The sequence below is a fragment of the Mobula birostris genome, chromosome 2 (assembly GCF_030028105.1).
Source record: "Mobula birostris isolate sMobBir1 chromosome 2, sMobBir1.hap1, whole genome shotgun sequence".
Classification (NCBI taxonomy): domain Eukaryota; kingdom Metazoa; phylum Chordata; class Chondrichthyes; order Myliobatiformes; family Myliobatidae; genus Mobula; species Mobula birostris.
Window position 1 is genome coordinate 56,348,310 of NC_092371.1, and position 18,099 is coordinate 56,366,408.

Genomic DNA, 18,099 nt, shown 5'->3' on the forward strand with positions numbered 1-18,099 from the left:
CTTCAGAATAAAATTTATTATTTCACACAGAGATTTCATAGTCATAGTCATACTTTATTGATCCCGGAGGAAATTGGTTTTCGTTACAGTTGCACCATAAATAATTAAATAGTAATAAAACCATAAATAATTAAAGGGCCTGTACTTGCTGGAGTTTAGAAGAATGAAGGGGTGGGGATCTCATTGAAATCTATAAAATATTGAAAGGTCTAAATAGAGTGGATGTGGAGAGATTCAACAGAGTAATTCTAAAATGTTCGCAGTACATTCCAAGTTATTCTATATTGAAATCACAGGACTTTAAGGATTTAATTTTTTTGTTGACTGCTGTAGATGTCATGCACAGTCCCAACTGTTAATTTCCCATTTTCTCCTAATTCCCTTTGATTGTGCTGCGGATCTGACCGTTAATTCTCCATTTTCTCCTAATTTCCTTTGATGGCGGCACACCTGGTTTTCATCAAGACCTGCAACATAAGAACCCCAGCTTTTCACCCACTAGTTGCCAGCTCATTGGTTTTTCCAGTGTGGTAATTAACGTTTCCCGGCCGCTTAGGATTGTGTGTTCTAAGTTTTGCTCCAGTACTGAGATTTACCTGAAACTCAGTCTCTCCGTGCTAAGAGAAGTTTTGCCTGCTGCTTTCCTTTCTCTGTGTCTCTGTGTCAAGATAATTTCTTCCTGCCTCCTGCTTTCCTGCAGTCCCTCCTGTTTGCCGTTCAATGCTCATGCCCGCATCTGCATCCTAACTCAATCTCTGTGCCTGTGTCCTGCGTTTGGGTTCCGCTAATTCGTTGCAACAGAAGATATGACTGACTCTTAAGTGGGATTTATTTATCAATATTTAGTAGAGATTCAGCAAAGATAAACTATTCACAATAAATTTAGAGTAGTTTATGCATGCAAGGCTTTCATATCCCCATTAAAATTGCTGCAGTTGCTTACAACATGATTAAAAGCTTAGGGACGTGGTTGGGCCAGAAAAGTCTCATGAATATAGTTAGCATGTCCTGGGGAGGAGGTTTTCAGCCCCGGCTTCCTGTCATCTAATTAATGTTCAGGAGCGCAAGTGCTCAATGTGACGCATCAATATGTTTTTCCATTTTTTAATTTGATAACTATATTTAGTATGCTTATGGGAATAATTTTAAGTAAGTCAGTGTGCAGCCTGCCTCAAATGCGAAATAATCCTTTGATGTACTATTTAACTAATTCCTTTTGAGAGAGAGAGATTTTTATCTTGCAAGCTCTGAAGTGAATAGATGCGACTTCTTTAGACTTGTGAAGCCAAAGTATGTATAGTAATTATTTTGACATTTTTGAATAAAGGTCATGGATCGTTTAAGATATTTGCACACTTATCATTTATGTATGTAACATCACCACGACTAGAGCTGTAACATTTGAAGTGGATATGAAGCAGTATCTTACACCCACACAAGTAATGCTAATCACATCACAGTTGCTGTTATGTTGGAATGGGACTGAGGCACAGTAGTTTCCTGACTATACTGTAAAGTGTTTTCTAGATTGTTACAGCTATATATCTTACTTAATGCCTAGCAATGCCAAATTACTTAGATGAAACAAGATGTAGATACTTACGTCAATCTCCTTGGATTTTTGTTCGCTTCAGAAGAATTACTGAGCAATTTAAAGTCTTCAGTTGTTTCCTTTATTGCTCTTGGTTTATACGAAAGTGTTCTATACATTTTAAATGCCTATTAGTTCAGGAGTCATTACATATACTGACAAGTGAGATATTAGAGAAAATGACCCACTAATCTATAGTGTAGTTGTGAATAGGAATTGTGTACAAACCTGTGATAAAATTATATTGCTTTTTCTGCTCATACTTTTGAAAGACCTATAAAAAGGACTGGAAGATGGTGTCATTAGGATGGAAAGAAAAATATCAAGAACTACTGAAATACTCATACTGAATGACATTGATTTGAACGCTATTTCTCTGCACTCCATATTGATTTTTGACTATTATGACTAATAACAAAAGACCTAAAGGAAAATGCAACTTGTGTGTTTTAGTTACTGATGCACATTATTAATATTCATCAAGTAAATTGGATATTACACTGGAGATTTATATTTTGCCCTGTTTGTTCTTCTCAGGATTCTTGATTGGAAGTAGCATATAAATTACATTTTTATTAGTTCTTGTCAACAAGGAGTAAGTTCTGAAGTCCCGCAAGCCTGCTCTGCTGTTCAATAAGGTCATAGCTGATTTGATCTTTGGCCTCAGCTTCCTCTTCCTGCCTAATCCTAACATCATTAACTTCCCATTTCCCAGTAAATCTATCTATCTCAGAAGAGTTAATGATTCAGCATCCAAGCTCAATGAATCATTTTAAAAGTACATTCACTATTGTAAAATAGGTTAACCAGTAATTTAAATTTCACCAGTGATTAATAGTCATATAATGTAAACACTTTACTGATATGGATGAGGAAAATGAATTGACAGGGACATCAGAACTCCTTGCTCTTATTCAGAAAGTCTCATGGAATGCTGAAAAAGTTAAAAAAAATACTTGGTATTCATCCTCAGTGATATAGTTCTAATCAGGGTTGTGTGTTGAGGTTGGGATGTCTATAGAGCTTCAGAAGTTTACTCACTTACTACAACACCTTTTAAGTCCATGCCAGCTCTTAGCAGAGCAAGCTTATCAGTTCCATTTCCCTCTGCTAACATCCCTACAGCCCTGCAATTTATTCTGCTTCTTCTGCCACTTAGCATCATTAATGGTAATTTATAGCTGTCAATTAACCTACCAATGTTTCTTTAGACTGAGGGAGGAAATTGTAGTGTACAGAGGGAACCCAATGGTTAGAGGGAGAATCAGTCTAGATGAAAACTGAGTTCTCGCGTGTCTGAGGAGACAGTGCTAACTGCTCTGTCTGCATGCTGCACAATCAACTGAGTCAAACTGACAACTCCAGGTCAGGTCAATCTATGCTCTCCTGGTGAGCAGATCACACGTGCAGGAGAGAAGACAGACATACTTCAATGACTGGGGTCACACAAGCTTGTGTTTTGCTGTCTACTTTTCCAAAATAGGAGAGACATCTGAGGCAAATAGTTGTCCATTTTGACGACTACCACTGGGATCCTGACATGGATTAGAGGGTTAATGTAAAGGATTCCAAGTTGGGAAAATGACCTCTAAAGGTAAGCAGAGATGGAAGTTTGGGATAATGAAGATTTCACTTTGTGACCCAAAGGGGAACACTTAGGATGTAATTTAACACTCACTACCACCAACCTTATAGTCACAAACAGTGAGGTTACGAAGATTAGAGAAGGAACTAAATTGCTGAAAAAGTTGCCTCTTAGCCAGTTTTATAATAGATACACGTTGATGGGGAAATCAGATCAAAATATGTCTTAATGTAGCTGATTTCCTCTCCAGTGGAAAATCATTTCATTCTATAGTTTCAACATTCTTTTTTTTAAAGTGAAACATTGACCACAGCAAACATATTATTGATGTAATCTCCTTGAATGTGGTTACAAAATTAATTAAGATAATGTATAATTTATTTAAAGAGCATAAGTATAACCACAATGCCTGACTTGCAACTTGTTGTTGTTGTTCCTTTCTGCACCCTGTGGCGCATCGGGCAGCAACCATGCTGTTCCTGTAGCATTTGTCTGTTTTTTTGAGGCTGAGCTGTTAGCTGACACTCGGCCCAGTATGTATGGCAAGTGGCCTAGATTCAAACCTAGAGGTCCGGTGCGGAGGTCACTACACCACGGGCTGGCTTATACCTACAGATTGTAACAATTATATTCTCAGTGTATCTAAAATTAGATTGATATATCTTAGAGTCATAGAGTCAAAGAAAATTACAGCACAGGAAAAGGGCCTTTGGCCCATCTAGTCCACGCTGATACCATTTAAGCTGCTCACTCCCATCAATTTGCACCAGGACCATATCTCTCCATGCCCTACCATCCATGTACCTATCCAAACTTCTCTTAAACCTTGAAATCTACCAAATCTCCCCTCAGTCTTCTATATCCTAAGGAATAAAGTCCTAATATATTCAATCTTTCCTTATAACTCAGTTCCTCGAGTCCCAGCAAAATCCTGGTAAATTTTCTCTGTACCCTTTCAACCTTACTTACATCTTTTCTGTAGGCAGGTGACCAAAACTGCACACAATACTCCAAATTAGGCCTCACCAATGTCTTATACAACTTCAACATCACATCGCATCTCCTGTACTCAGTACCTTGATTTATGAAAGCCAATGTGCCAAAAACATTCTTTACGACCCTATCTACCTTTCTAATGAATTATGGACCTGTATTCCCAGATCCCTTTGTTCTACAGCACTCCTGGGTGCCCTACCATTCTCTGTATAAGACCTACTCTGGTTGATCCCACCAAAGTGCAACACCTCACACTTGTCTGTATTGAATTCCATTTGCCATTTTTCAGCCCATTTTTCCAGCTGGTCCTGATCCTGCTGCAAGCTCTGATAGTCTTCCTCACTGTCACTACACTTTCCATATTGGTGTCATTCGCAAATTTGCTGATCCAGTTAACCACATTATCTTCCATATTGTGATATAGATGACAAACAACATCGGACCGAGCACAGGCCTCTGCCGCACTCCACTAGTCACAGGACTCCAGTCAGTGAGGCAACCATCTACTACCACTCTCTGGCTTCTCTCGCATAGCCAATATCTAATCCAATACTTCCTCATCTTGAATGCCGAGCGACTGAACCTTTTTGACCAACCTCCCATGCGGGACCTTGTCAAATGCCTTGCTAAAGTCAACTACCTCACCTTCATCAACTTTCCTGGTAACTTCCTCAAAAATCTCTATAAAATTGACTGGACATGATCTACCTTGCATGAAGCCATGCTGACTGTTCCTAATCAGTCCATGTCTATCCACATTCATATATCTGGTCCCTTATAATACCTTCCAATAACTTTCCCACTACTGATATCAGGCTCACTGGCCTATAATTTTCTAGTTTATTTTTAGAGCCTTTCTTGAACAGTGGAACGATTTAAATATCTCTGCTAGGACCATAGCAATTTCTGCACTTGCCTCCCACAGGGTCCGAGAGAACAACTTGTCAGGCCTTGGGGATTTATCCACCCTAATTTGCCTGAAGACAACAAGCACCTCCTCCTCTGTAATCTGATATGGTCCATGGAAGGTAACTCCAGAGAGTCTGAAATAAATATTTCCTGAATAAAATGCCTTATGACAATTAATTATCAAGGTGCATTATATTGAGTCAATAATCTACAGCAAACTGTAGAAATCACATAAGAACCAAGTTAAAATTGCTTTTACCTTCAACTATAGCTTATGACCAACAGGTATGTTAGAAATGTTACAATAGGGCATTTAATTCTGCTTGATAATTTCCTTATATGACTTGTGGACAGTGGCATGGTGACATACCGGTGAGTTAGCTCTATTATAGCACCAGCACCCTAAGTTCAACTCCAGCTGCTGCCTGGAAGCAGTTTGTATGTTCTCCCTGTGACGTGTGGGTTTCCTCTAGGTGTTCTGGTTTCCTCCCACATTCCAACGACCTATGGGTTAGAAGGTTAACTGGTCACATGGGTGTAATTGGGCAAAATGGCCTCATTGGGCTGGAAGGGCCTGTTAAGAACATAAGAACATAAGAAATAGGAGCAGGAGTAGGCCTTCCGGCCCTCCAAGCCTGCCCCGCCATTCAATAAGATCATGGCTGATCTGTTTGTAAACTCAGCTCCATCTACCTGCCTTTTCCCCATAACCCTTAATTCCCCTACTATGTAAAAATCTATCTAACTGTATCCCTGCTTCCCTGGGCAGAGAATTCCACAGATTCACCACTCTCTTGGAAAAACAGTTTCTCCCCATCTTTGTCCTAAATCTTCTTCCCTGAATCTTGAGGCAATGTCCCCTAGTTCTAGTCTCACCTACCAATGGAAACAACTTTCCTACTTCTATCTTATCTATCCCTTTTGAAATTCTGTATGCTTCTATAAGATCCCCTCTTATTCTTCCGAATTCCAGAAAGTATAGTCCCAGGCGACTCAATCTCTCCTCATAGGTTAACCCCTTCACCTCTAGAATCAACCTGGTGAACATTCTCTGCACTGCCTCCAAAGTCAGAATATCCTTCCTCAAATATGGAGACCAGAACTGCACACAGTACTCCAGGTGCGGCCTTACCAGTACCCTGTATAGTTGCAGAATGACCTCCCTACTCTTGAATTCAATCCCTCTAGCAATGAAGGCCAACATTCCGTTTGCCTTCTTAATAACCTGTTGTACCTGCAAGCCAACCTTTTGGCGATTCATGCACAAGCACTCCCAAGTCCCTCTGCACAAGGGCATGCTGCAATCTTTCACCATTTAAATAATAAACTGCTCTTCTATTATTCCTTCCAAAATGGATGATCTCGCATTTAACAACGTTGTATTCCATCTGCCAGACCTTGGCTCACTCACTTAACCTATCTATGTTCCTCTGCAAACTCTCCACATCCTCTGTACAATTTTCTTTTCCACTCAGTTTAGCGTCATCAGTAAATTTTCCTACACTACACTCAGTCCCTTCTTCTAAATCATCAATGTAAGTAGTAAACAGCTGTGGGCCCAGCACCAACCCCTGCGGCACCCCACTCACCTCTGACTGCCAACTGGAGAAACACCCATTTATCCCAACTCCCTGCCTTCTATTGGTTAACCAATCCTCTGTACATACCAATGCACTTCCTCTGACTCCATGCATCCGTATCTTATTTATAAGTCTCTTGTGTGGCACCTTATCGAATGCCTTCTGGAAATCCAAGTATACAACATCCACCTGTTCCCTCCTATCCACGGTACTCATTATGTCCTCAAAGAACTCCAGTAAGTTTGTCAAACAGGACCTGCCCTTTCTGAATCCATGATGTGTCTGTCTAATGGAACTACTCCTTTCTAAATGTTTCGCTACTTCTATCCTAATAACAGCTTCAAGCATTTTCCCGACTGCAGATGTTAGGCTAACTGGCCTATAGTTGCCTGTCTTTTACCTACATCCTTTTTTAAAAAATGGTGTGACATTTGCTGTCTTCCAATCCGCTGGGATCTGCCCAGAGTCTAGACAAATTTGGTAAATGATTACCAATGCATCTGCTATAACCTCCAACAATTTCTTCAGCACCCGGGGATGCATCCCATCAGGACCAGGGGACTTATCTACCTCCAGGCCCTCTAGCTTGCTCATCACTATCTCTTTAGTGACAGTGATTTTATCGAGGTCCTCACCTCCCATTTCGTCCATAACATCATTCTTTGGCGTATTAGACGTGTCCTCCACCGTGAAGACTGACACAAAATAGTTGTTCAATGCCTCAGCCATTTCCTTATCACCCAATATCAATTTCCCCTTCTTGTCTTCCAAGGGACCTATGCTGACTTTAGTCACCCTTTTCCACTTGATATATTTATAAAAACTTTTGCTGTCTGTTTTTATATTTTGTGCTCATTTACTTTCATACTCTATCTTCCCTTTCCTTATTTCTTGTTTAGTTATTCTCTGTTGCTTTTTAGAGTTTTCCCTGTCCTTCAGTCTCCCACTATTCTTTGTGACTTTGTACACACGAGCTTTTAATTTGATACTATCTTTTATTTCCTTAGTTATCCAAGGCTGGCTGTCCCCACACTTATTGTCCTTACTTTTGACTGGAATATATTTTTGCTGAGCACTGTGAAAAATCTCTTTGAAAGCATTCCACTGTTCCTTAACTGTCCTACCAAATAGCCTGTGCTCCCAATCCACATTAGCCAACTCCTCCATCATCCCGTTGCAGTCTCCCTTGTTCAAGCATAATACACTAGATTTAGATCTAACTGTTTCATCCTCCATCTGTATGCGAAACTCAATCATATTATGATCACTCTTTCCAAGAGGATCTCTGACCACAAGATCGTTAATCTTACCTGTCTCATTACACAGGACTAGATCTAAGATAACATTTTCCCTGTAGCAAACACGAGGAAATCTGCAGATGCTGGAAATTCAAGAAACACATATCAAAGTTGCTGGTGAACGCAGCAGGCCAGGCAGTATCTCTAGGAAGAGGTACAGTCGACATTTCGGGCCAAGACCCTTCGTCAGGACTAACAGAAAGAAGAACTAGTAAGAGATTTGAAAGTGGAAGGGGAAGGGGGAAATCCAAAATGATAGGAGAAGACAGGAGGGGGAGGGACGGAGCCAAGAGCTGGACAGGTGATTGGCAAAAGGTATATGGAGAAGATCATGGGACAGGAGGCCTAGGAGAAAGAAAAGGGGGAGAGGGGAAAACCCAGAAGATGGGCAAGGGATATAGTGAGAAGGACAGAGGGAGAAAAAGGAGAGAGAGAAAAAGAAAAAGAATAAGTGTATATAAATAAATAACGGATGAGGTACGAGGGGATTTGTGTCAGTGGAGAGGGGAGGGTTGGGGTGAGAGGAAGATGGAGCCTCTGTGGGCCCAGGAGCTGACGGTGGGATCTGAGGGAGATGGGGTTGCAGATGAGGCGACACTTCACCTGTGAGTCGGCTGGGGTGATATACTGTATCCGGTGCTCCCGATGTGGCCTTCTATATATTGGCGAGACCCGACTCAGACTGGGAGATCGTTTCGCTGAACACCTACGCTCTGTCTGCCAGAGGAAGCGGGATCTCCCGGTGGCCACACATTTTAATTCCATGTCCAATTCCCATTCTGATATGTCTATCCACGGCCTCCTCTACTGTAAAATTGAAGCCACACTCAGGTTGGAGGAACAACACCTTATATTCCGTCTGGGTAGCCTTCAACCTGATGACATGAACATTGACTTCTCAAACTTCCGCCAATGTCCCACCTCCCCCTCGTACCCCATCCGTTATTTATTTATATACACTCATTCTTTTTCTCTCTCTCCTTTTTCTCCCTCTGTCCCTCTCACTATATCCCTTGCCCATCCTCTGGGCTTGCCCCCCTCCCCATTTTCTTTCTCCCTAGGCCTCCTGTCCCATGATCCTCTCATATCCCTTTTGCCAATCACCTGTCCAGCTCTTGGCTCCATCCCTCCCCCTCCTCCTATCATTTTGAATCTCCCCCTCCCCCTCCCACTTTCAAATCTCTTACTAGCTCTTCCTTCAGTTAGTCCTGACGAAGGGTTTCAGCCTGAAACGTCGACTGTACCTCTTCCTAGAGATGTTGCCTGGCCTGCTGTGTTCACCAGCAACTTTGATGTGTGTTGCTTGATTTTCCCTTGTAGGTTCAGTAATGCTGCTCAAGAAAGCCATCATGGATGCATTCTATGAAGTCCTCCTCAAGACTTCCTTGACCAACCTGATTCACCCAATCTATGTGGAAGTTAAAATCTCCCATGACAACTGCCGTTCCATTCTTACAAGCCTCAGTTATTTCTTGGTTAATCGCCTCTGCCACTGCAATATTTTTATTAGGTGGCCTATAGACAACTCTCATCAGTGATTTTTTTCCCTTTATTATTCTTAATCTCTACCCAGATGGACTCAACCTTCCGCTCTATAGATCTTATATCGTCTCTCACAATTGCCCTGATCTCATCCTTAATTAAGAGCACCATCCCACCTCCTCTGCCTTCCTGCCTATCTTTCTGTATTACCAGATACCCCTGGATATTTAATTTTCAGTCATCTCCACCTTGCAACCAGGTTTTTGTAATGACCACTGAATCATATGCCTTGGTACTGATCTGTGCCACAAGTTCACTAACCTTGTTTCTAATACTACAGCATTTAGATAAAGTGCCCTTATACTCATTGTCCTTTTAGAATTGTCCTGTTACCATGCTGTTTCTCTAAATAAATCATTCTAAAGTGAGAGCAGAAACAGGGAGACCTATGATAACTTAAATGGACACAATCTTTGAAGAGAACAGGTCAAATTGAGGGCACAGTGGGAAAATGAATAGGGTCTGGCTACAGATGTGAGAAAGTTGCGTTGACCTTACAGAAGACGTTACGTGAGCAACAGCTCGAGAATTGTGATAATTCTGCATGAGCATATGAGACATTTAGAGAGAGGGGAATTGTTCAGGGAGTGAGTAATATCAGTTAGGTGAACTAAATGGAGAAGATGAATTTACTCTTCTTAGTAGATCAAAGAATTTTATTTGACAGGTGATCAAAGTACACACAGACTCACTCAGACAAGTGGAAACTGCTCCATTTGATAGAGGGATTGACAACAAGGCAGACAGTTTAAAAAAGAACCTAAGAAGAAAGAGCTTTTCACTGGGTAGTTATGATGTGGAACACACTATTTCAAAAGGGTGATGAAATTTGATTCAACTCTAAATTTTAAAAAAATGGGTAAATATCTAAAGGAAACAAAATTGCAGGTGGGAGACCACAAGAGATTCTGCAAAATTTGAAAATCTTGACAAACACATACAAAAATGCTAGAGGAACTCAGCATGATAGACAGCTTCAAGGGAGGGAAATTAGTTGTCAATGTTTCAGACAAAGGCCATTCATATAAAGGGAAGGAGGTAATCGTCTGATAACCACTCCCCTCTGATCTCTTTGTTGTATGCCCTCCCCTACGTTTTGCTTTCCTTCACTCTAGTGGCTCTCTCACTTGTTCCCTTTCCTGGCCTCATAAACTGCTCATCACCTCCATTTGTCTCTTGACCTCCATCCCTTTATTCCATGGCCTACTATTGTTCTCTAACAGATTTTGTCTTACTCAGCCCTTTGCTTCTTCCACCTATCACCTCCTAGCTCCCCATATTGTTCCTCTTCAATCCCCCCCTCCACTTAGCACTCTTCCCCACATAAGACCATAAGGTATAGGAGAAGGATTAGGCCATTCAGCCCATCGAGTCTGCTCCACCATTCCATCATAGCTGATCCAGGATCCCACTCAACCCCATACACCTGCCTTCTTGCCATATCCTTTGATGCCCTAATCGATCAGGAAACTATCAACTTCTGCCTCAAATATACCCATGGACTTGGCCTCCACTGCAGTCTGAGGCAAAGCATTCCACAGATTTGCTACTCTCTGGCTAAAAAAATTCTTACTTACTTACCTCTGTTCAAAAAAAAGGTCGCCCCCTCAATTTTGAGGCTGTGCCAAACCCCCTCTCCACATCTACACTATCTAGTCCTTTCAACATTTAGTAGGTTTCATTGAAATCCCCCCATATTCTTCTAAATTCCAGTGAATACAGGCCCAAGTCTGCCACTTCATTCCTGGAATCATCCTCATGAATGTCCTCTGGACTCTCTCCAATGATAACACATCCTTTCTGAGATATGGGGCTCAAACCTGTTGACAATACTTTAAGTGCGGCCTGACTAGTGTCTTGTAAAGGCTCAGCATTATCTCCTTGCTTTCATGTTCTAGTCCCCTTGAAATAAGTGCCAACGGAACATTTACCTTCTTTACTACATACTCAACCTGTCGATTAAACTCTGGGAGTCTTGCATTAGGACTCCTAAGTCCCTCTGCAACTCTGATGTTTGAACCTTCTCCCCATTTAGATAATTAGTCCACACTATTGTTCCTTCTACCAAAATGCATTATCATACATTTCCCATCTGTCACATTTTTGCCCACTCGTCCATTTTGTCTAAGTCCTGTTGCAATTGCCATATTGTTTCCTCAGCGCTACCTACTCCTCCACCTAACTTCATATCATCCGCGGACTTTGCGACAAAGCCATCAATTCCATTATTCAAATCATTGACAAACAATGTGGAAAGTAGTGGTCCCAATACTGATCCCTGTAGAACACCACTTGTCACTGGCAGCCAGCAACAAAAGGCCCCCTTTATTCCCGCTCACTGCCTCCTGCCTGTCAGCTATTCCTTTCTTTCCTGCAATGCCATAGGATTTTATCTTATCAAGCAGCCTCATATGTGGCGCCTTATCAAATGTCTTCTGAAAATCCAAGTAAATGACATCCACTGTCTCTCCTTTGTCCATCCTGCTTATTTCTTCCTCGAAGAACTCTAACAGATTTGTCAGGCAAGATTTCCCTTCACAGAAACCATGCTGACTTTGACTTATTTAATCATTGTCTCCAAGTACCCTGATACCTTATCCTTAATAATAGACTCCAACACTTGAGTTTAGGCGAACTGGCCTATAATTTCCTTTGTTTTGCCTTCCTTTCTTTTTAAAGAGCGGGGTGACATTTGCAATCTTCCTTTCCTCCAGGACCATGCCAGACCCAAGTGATTCTTGAAAGATCATGACCAATGCTTCTGTTACCTCTTCGGCAACCTCTCTCAGGATTCTGAGATGTAGTTCACCTAATCTAGGTGACTTATCCACCTTAAGGCATTTAGTTTGCCTAGCACTTTTTCCTTTGTAATAGCAATGGCAATCTCTCCTGCTCCCTGACACTCACTGACATCTGGTACACTGCTAGTGTCTTCCATAGTGAAGACTGATGTGTGTGGGTGGGAATATTTGCTCATAGGGTGTGTGTGAGGCGTCTAGTGCAGTGGTGCAGTAGTGCTTGTAGTTAGTGCATGCTGCATGCTGTATGCCGCATAGTGCTCTCTGCTTGCTGCTCTCTGCTTACAGCTATTGCCGCTGGTTAGCCTTCTTAATGGAGGGTGAAAAGAGGACCCGAGTGTGTAAGCCTCCTCCTGCCAGTACAGAGCCTCTCCACCACCAAGACTTCTGCAGTGCCTCCTCGGGGCCACACATGGAAACTGGGTATCTTAACGGTCCCAGGCTAAACTACAGGGGATCTCGGAGCAGCAGTGGCCCGAGAGATGTGGACGCGCCCTAGCGCCTGTCAACCACTGTCCCAGCTATGAGCAAGTAGCCCCACTGCCTTGTGGTAAGTCTGTTGAGACAAGGCTAAGGGAGCACACCTTGACAGAATAGCAATGCGCTGGTGGTGCGCAATAAGCGGGCGTTAACAGACAAAGGGCCCAGAAGCCTCCTGCAGCCAAGATGTGGGACTGGTTGTCCTGGGATCACCCTTGCCACCAGGATTTACCTTATCATGGTGAAGATAGTGCTACTGGGGATGGCGCACCCCCTGTGGCACTTCAAAGTCTTCCTTGCGCAGGTCTCCACCTTTGACCACAGTGAACAATACCTGGACCTTACATATGGATGAAGTCTGATGGCAATGGGGCAATGGGATCAGGTACGAATGGACTGGGAGCTCCTAGTCAGAACCCTGCATGGCAGCGGCACAGGGTATTTGGTGGCTAGCAACTGGGACTGAGTGGCAGCTGTTTTCGGCAGACCCCTGTGTGATGGAGCATCCCTGTTTAGGGACCACACTGCTCACCCCAGTTGGGGAAGGGCCTAGAAAAGGTGACCTAAAAATTGTTCATTGCCTTCGGCTGGATAGGTGCACTCACCTGGATAGGTTACTGCGCCTATCGGGTTATTCCACTACTGCGGTCGAAATAAGAAACAATACAACCTAAAACTGGCAACATGGAATGTAAGGACTCTCCTGGACTCGGGTGGCATCTCTGACAGACCTCACCGGAGAACAGCCTTGATCGCTGCTGAGCTGAGGTGCTACAACATTGACATTGCTGCCCTGAGTGAGACCAGGTCCTAGATGAAATACCTGTTGGCATTAGAGAAAGACTAATGACCCTCCGTATCCCCCGGTAAAGAAACGTTATGCCACGCTTCTCAGTGCCTATGCACCAACTTTGCCATCTGAGAATGGGGCCAAGGAAGGCTTTTATCAGACATTGGATGAAGCTCTTTGCCGGATCCCTAAGAATGATAAGATCCTCTTGCTTGGAGACTTCAATGCTAGGGTGGGACAGAACAACAGGATATGGAGTGGAGTGCTCGGTAGGCATGGTACTGGCAAGGTGAATGCAAATGGCATGAGGCTACTTACTCTTTGCTCTGAGCATAACCTTACCATAACCAACACCATCTTCCAGCAGAAAGCAAAATATAAGACCTCGTGGATGCACTCTTGCTCTAAACATTGGCACGTGATCGACTTCATCATTGTGAGACATAGTGATATCAAGGATGTTCTCATCACCCGTGCTATGAGAGGTGCAGAGTGCTGGACTGACCACCGTATGATTGTGGCCAAGCTCCATATGAAAGTGCGTCCCCCCCTTGCGGCTGCAAAAACCCAATAAAAAGCGGCTAAATTGCAACTGCCTGAGAAACACAGAAGCAAGAAGTGAGTTTCGATGCATCCTAGCTGAGAAAATAAGGGAGTTGGAACCTTGTCTGAGCTCAGAAAATACCATGGAACAACAGTGGACCTATATGAACTCTGCACTCTATGAGGCAGCAGCCCAATCCATCGGCCATAAGAGCAGGAACCACCAAGACTGGTTTGACGATAACTCAGACACCATCCACAACTTGCTTAAGAACATGCACAAAGCACACCGGGCAACTTTATCCACCAGCATCAGACAGCATTGGCAGGTAGCTCGGAGCAAAGTGCAAAAGGCAGTATAGACCATATGAAATGAGTGGTAGACTGAAAAGGCACATAAAATCCAGTCCTTTGCTGATAATAATGACATGCATAATTTTTACAATGCTGTCAAAGCCATCTATGGCCCAATAAATCAATGCGTTACTCCTCTGAAAACAGCAGATGGTCTAACACTTCTGAAGAATCAGAATATCATTCTGCTGAGGTGGGCTGAGCACTTTTAACACCCTGCTTAATCAGGACTCTGAGGCAGACCCCACCATCCTGGATGAACTGCCTGAACTTCCTTATTCACGACCTCAATCTACCACCAACCTTCCAGGAGGTTCTATCAGCTGTCCATTTCCTTAAGAACAACAAGCCCCCTGGCACTATCAATATCCCTACTGAGTTACTAAAGAATGGAGGGTACATGTGTATGCGCGCCCTCTACCGGTACATCACCAAGGCCTGGACTGATGAGAGCATCCCACAGCAATGGAGAAATGCAAACATGGTTGTCATTTATAAGAACAAGGGTGACAAGGCCATCTGCAGCAATAGTAGGGGCACGTCACTCCTTTCTGTTGCTGGAAAGGTCCTGGCTAAGGTGATGCTTCAGAGACTCATCAGCAACATCACTGAGTCAATGCTGCCTGAATCGCAGTGTGGATTTAGGAAGAACTGGAGCACGATCGATATGATCTTCACAGCCTAGCAACTTCAGGAAAAGTGGCGGGAGCAACATCAGGACCTGTTTATGGCCTTTGTTGACCTCTCCAAAGCATTCGACACTGTGCAAAGAGAGCTCTTATGGGATGTTCTCCTCAGGTTTGGCTGTCCCAGTAAATTTGTTAACATCCTCCGCCAGTTCCACGATGGGATGACTGCTCGGGTGACCATAGGAGAACAAGAGTCTGAGCCTTTCCTTATACGCATAGGGGTGAGGCAGGAGTGTGTGCTAGCACCAGTGCTCTTTAACATTTTCCTCTTGTGTGTGACCAAGCTTCTCCACAATGAGATTGAAGACAGCAGCGGTGTGACAGTGGATGTCAGATTAGATGGCAACCTCTTTGACATCAGGAGGCTCCACGCAACCACCAAACTCCGTAGAGAGCGGGTCCTGGAGCTGCAGTACGCAGACAACTGTGCTCTTGTGGCCCATACTCTGGAGGATCTTCAGACTGTCCTTGCTGTGATGGTGAGAGCGTACAGCAGGATGGGGCTGACTGTCAATACCACCAAGACAGAAGTGGTTTGCCAATGGAGTACCAGTATCCCACCCACTCTACCTGCTTTCACTGTTGGTTTTGAAAAGCTGTCAGTAGTGCCATCTCTCAAATATCTGAGGAGCATTCTCTCTGAGGATAGAATCATTGATAACGACATCCAGAGCCGCATTAAACAGGCATCAGCTGCCTTTGGGAGACTTCGGTGTAGAGTCTTTCGGAACAGGAGCCTTCATCCCTTCACAAAGGTTGCCGTATACCAAGCGGTCTGTGTCACCACCCTCCTTTATAGCTGTGAAGCTTGGGTAACCTACAGCCGTCACATCAAGTCCTTGGAGCGCTCCCACATAAGCTGCCTCCAGCGCATCCTGGGAATTACCTGGCGTGAGCGGGTGCTTCACACTGAAATACTTGTAAAGACCAACTGCAGAAGTATTGAGGCCATGATCACCCAGCGTCAGCTGCAGTGGCTGGGACACGTGATAAGGATGCCCCATGTCAGCTACCCCGCAGAGTGTTATATGGCCAGCAACATCATGGTCGACACTCAGCTAGAGGGCCAAAGAAGTGCTATAAGGATCAGATGAAGAATGCTTTAAGGAAGTGTAAGATCAGACCCGAGGACCTGGAGAAGGTTGCTGCTAACCGTACCACTTGGCGACTGCTGTGTAGGGACAGGGTTCATATTCTGGAGATGGAAAGAATGACCAGAAGACAGCAGAAGAGAGCCAGGAGAAATGCAGCCATGGTTGCCACCACTACCACTATCACCACCACCACCACCACCACCACTACTACATATACATGACCCACCTGCAATAGAGCTTGTAGGTCCAGGATAGGACTGTATAGTCATCAAAGATCTCACCGTTAAAGGAGTGGACGTCGTCATCGGATTTCGATAGACAACCGAAGAAGACTGTTGCAAAATACCCATTAACTTCATCTGCCATTTCTTTGTCCCCCATTACTACATCTCCAGCATCAGTTTCCAATGGTCCAATATCAACTCTCAGCTCCCTTTTACTCTTCATATAACTGAAAAAACTTTTAGTATCCTGTTTCATATTATTGGCTGGTTTGCTCTCATACCTCATCCTTTCCCTCTTGTAGCTTCTTTAGTTGCCATTTGATGGATTTCAAAACCTTCCCAATCATCCAATTTCCTACTCACTTTTGTTACCTAAAATTCCCTATCCTTGGCTTTTATGCAGTTCTTAACTTCTCTTGTCAGCCACAGTTGCCTAACCTTGCCATTTGAGAACACCTTCCTCTGTGGGACATATCTATCCTGCACCTTGTGAACTATTCCCAGAAACTTCAGCCATCTGTTCCCAGCATGGGGCTTTCCTTTCCAAGACATTGGCGAACAGGGTTACACTTCCTCCACTATTGATGCTGCCCTCACCCATATCTCCATTTCCCAAACATCCACACTCACCCCATCTTCCCACTGCCTTAACAGTTTATAGAGTTCCTCTAGTCCCTTCGAGCCTCCACATCCAACACACCATTCTCTGCAGCTTCTGCCGTCTCTAAGGGATCCTCCCACCAAACATATCTTTCATCTCCCCCCCCCCCACCTTTCCACAAGGATCGCTCTCTGTGTGATTCCCTTGTCCATTTGTCCCTCCCCACTATTTTCCCTCCAGGTACTTATGCCTGCAAATGGCCAAAATACCACACCTGCCCTTTCACCTCCTCCCTCACCTCCATTCAGGCCCCCAAACAGTCCAAACATCGGGAGCAGCAGACTCAATGGATGATCCCAGCAGGTTCACAGGTGAAGGGTTGCGGGTGAGTCAACCCTTCACCTGTGAACCTGCTGGGATCATCCATGGAGTCTGCTGCTCCCGATGTGGCCTTCTCTACATTGGTGAGACCTATCACAAATTGGGGGCTTCGTCAAGCACCTCCGTTCAACTTGCCGAAAGCTGAACATCCTGGTGGCCAAACCTTTTAGATACATAGAAACATAGAAAACGTAGAAAACAATACAGCACAATACAGGCCCTTTGGCCCACAAAGTTGTGCCGAACATGTCCCTACCTTAGAAATTACTAGGGTTACCCATAGTCCTCTATTTTTTGAAGCTCCATCTACCTATCCAAAAGTCTCTTAAAAGACCCTATCGTATCTGACTCCACCACCATTGCCAGCAGCCCATTCCATGCACTCACCATTCTCTGCGTAAAAAACTTACCCCTGACATCTCCTCTGTACCTACTCCCAAGCACCTTAAACCTGTGCCCTCTTGTGGCAGCCATTTCAGCCCTGGGAAAAAACCTCTGACCATCCACACGATCAATGCCTCTCATCATCTTATACACTTGATTTTACTTCTGATTTCCCTTCACATTCCAACACGTCAGCCCATGGCTTCCTCCTGTGCCACGATTAGGTCACCCTCAGGGTGGAGGGCAACATCTTGTATTCC

At 43.8% G+C, this 18,099-nt stretch overlaps 1 protein-coding gene across 1 annotated transcript in view; it reads left to right on the forward strand.

The window, feature by feature from the left end:
• The window catches only part of npbwr2b (neuropeptides B/W receptor 2b), a 133,368-nt gene that overhangs the window by 11,607 nt on the left and 103,662 nt on the right, over positions 1-18,099 (forward strand). The gene's annotated exons all lie outside the window — the stretch shown is intronic.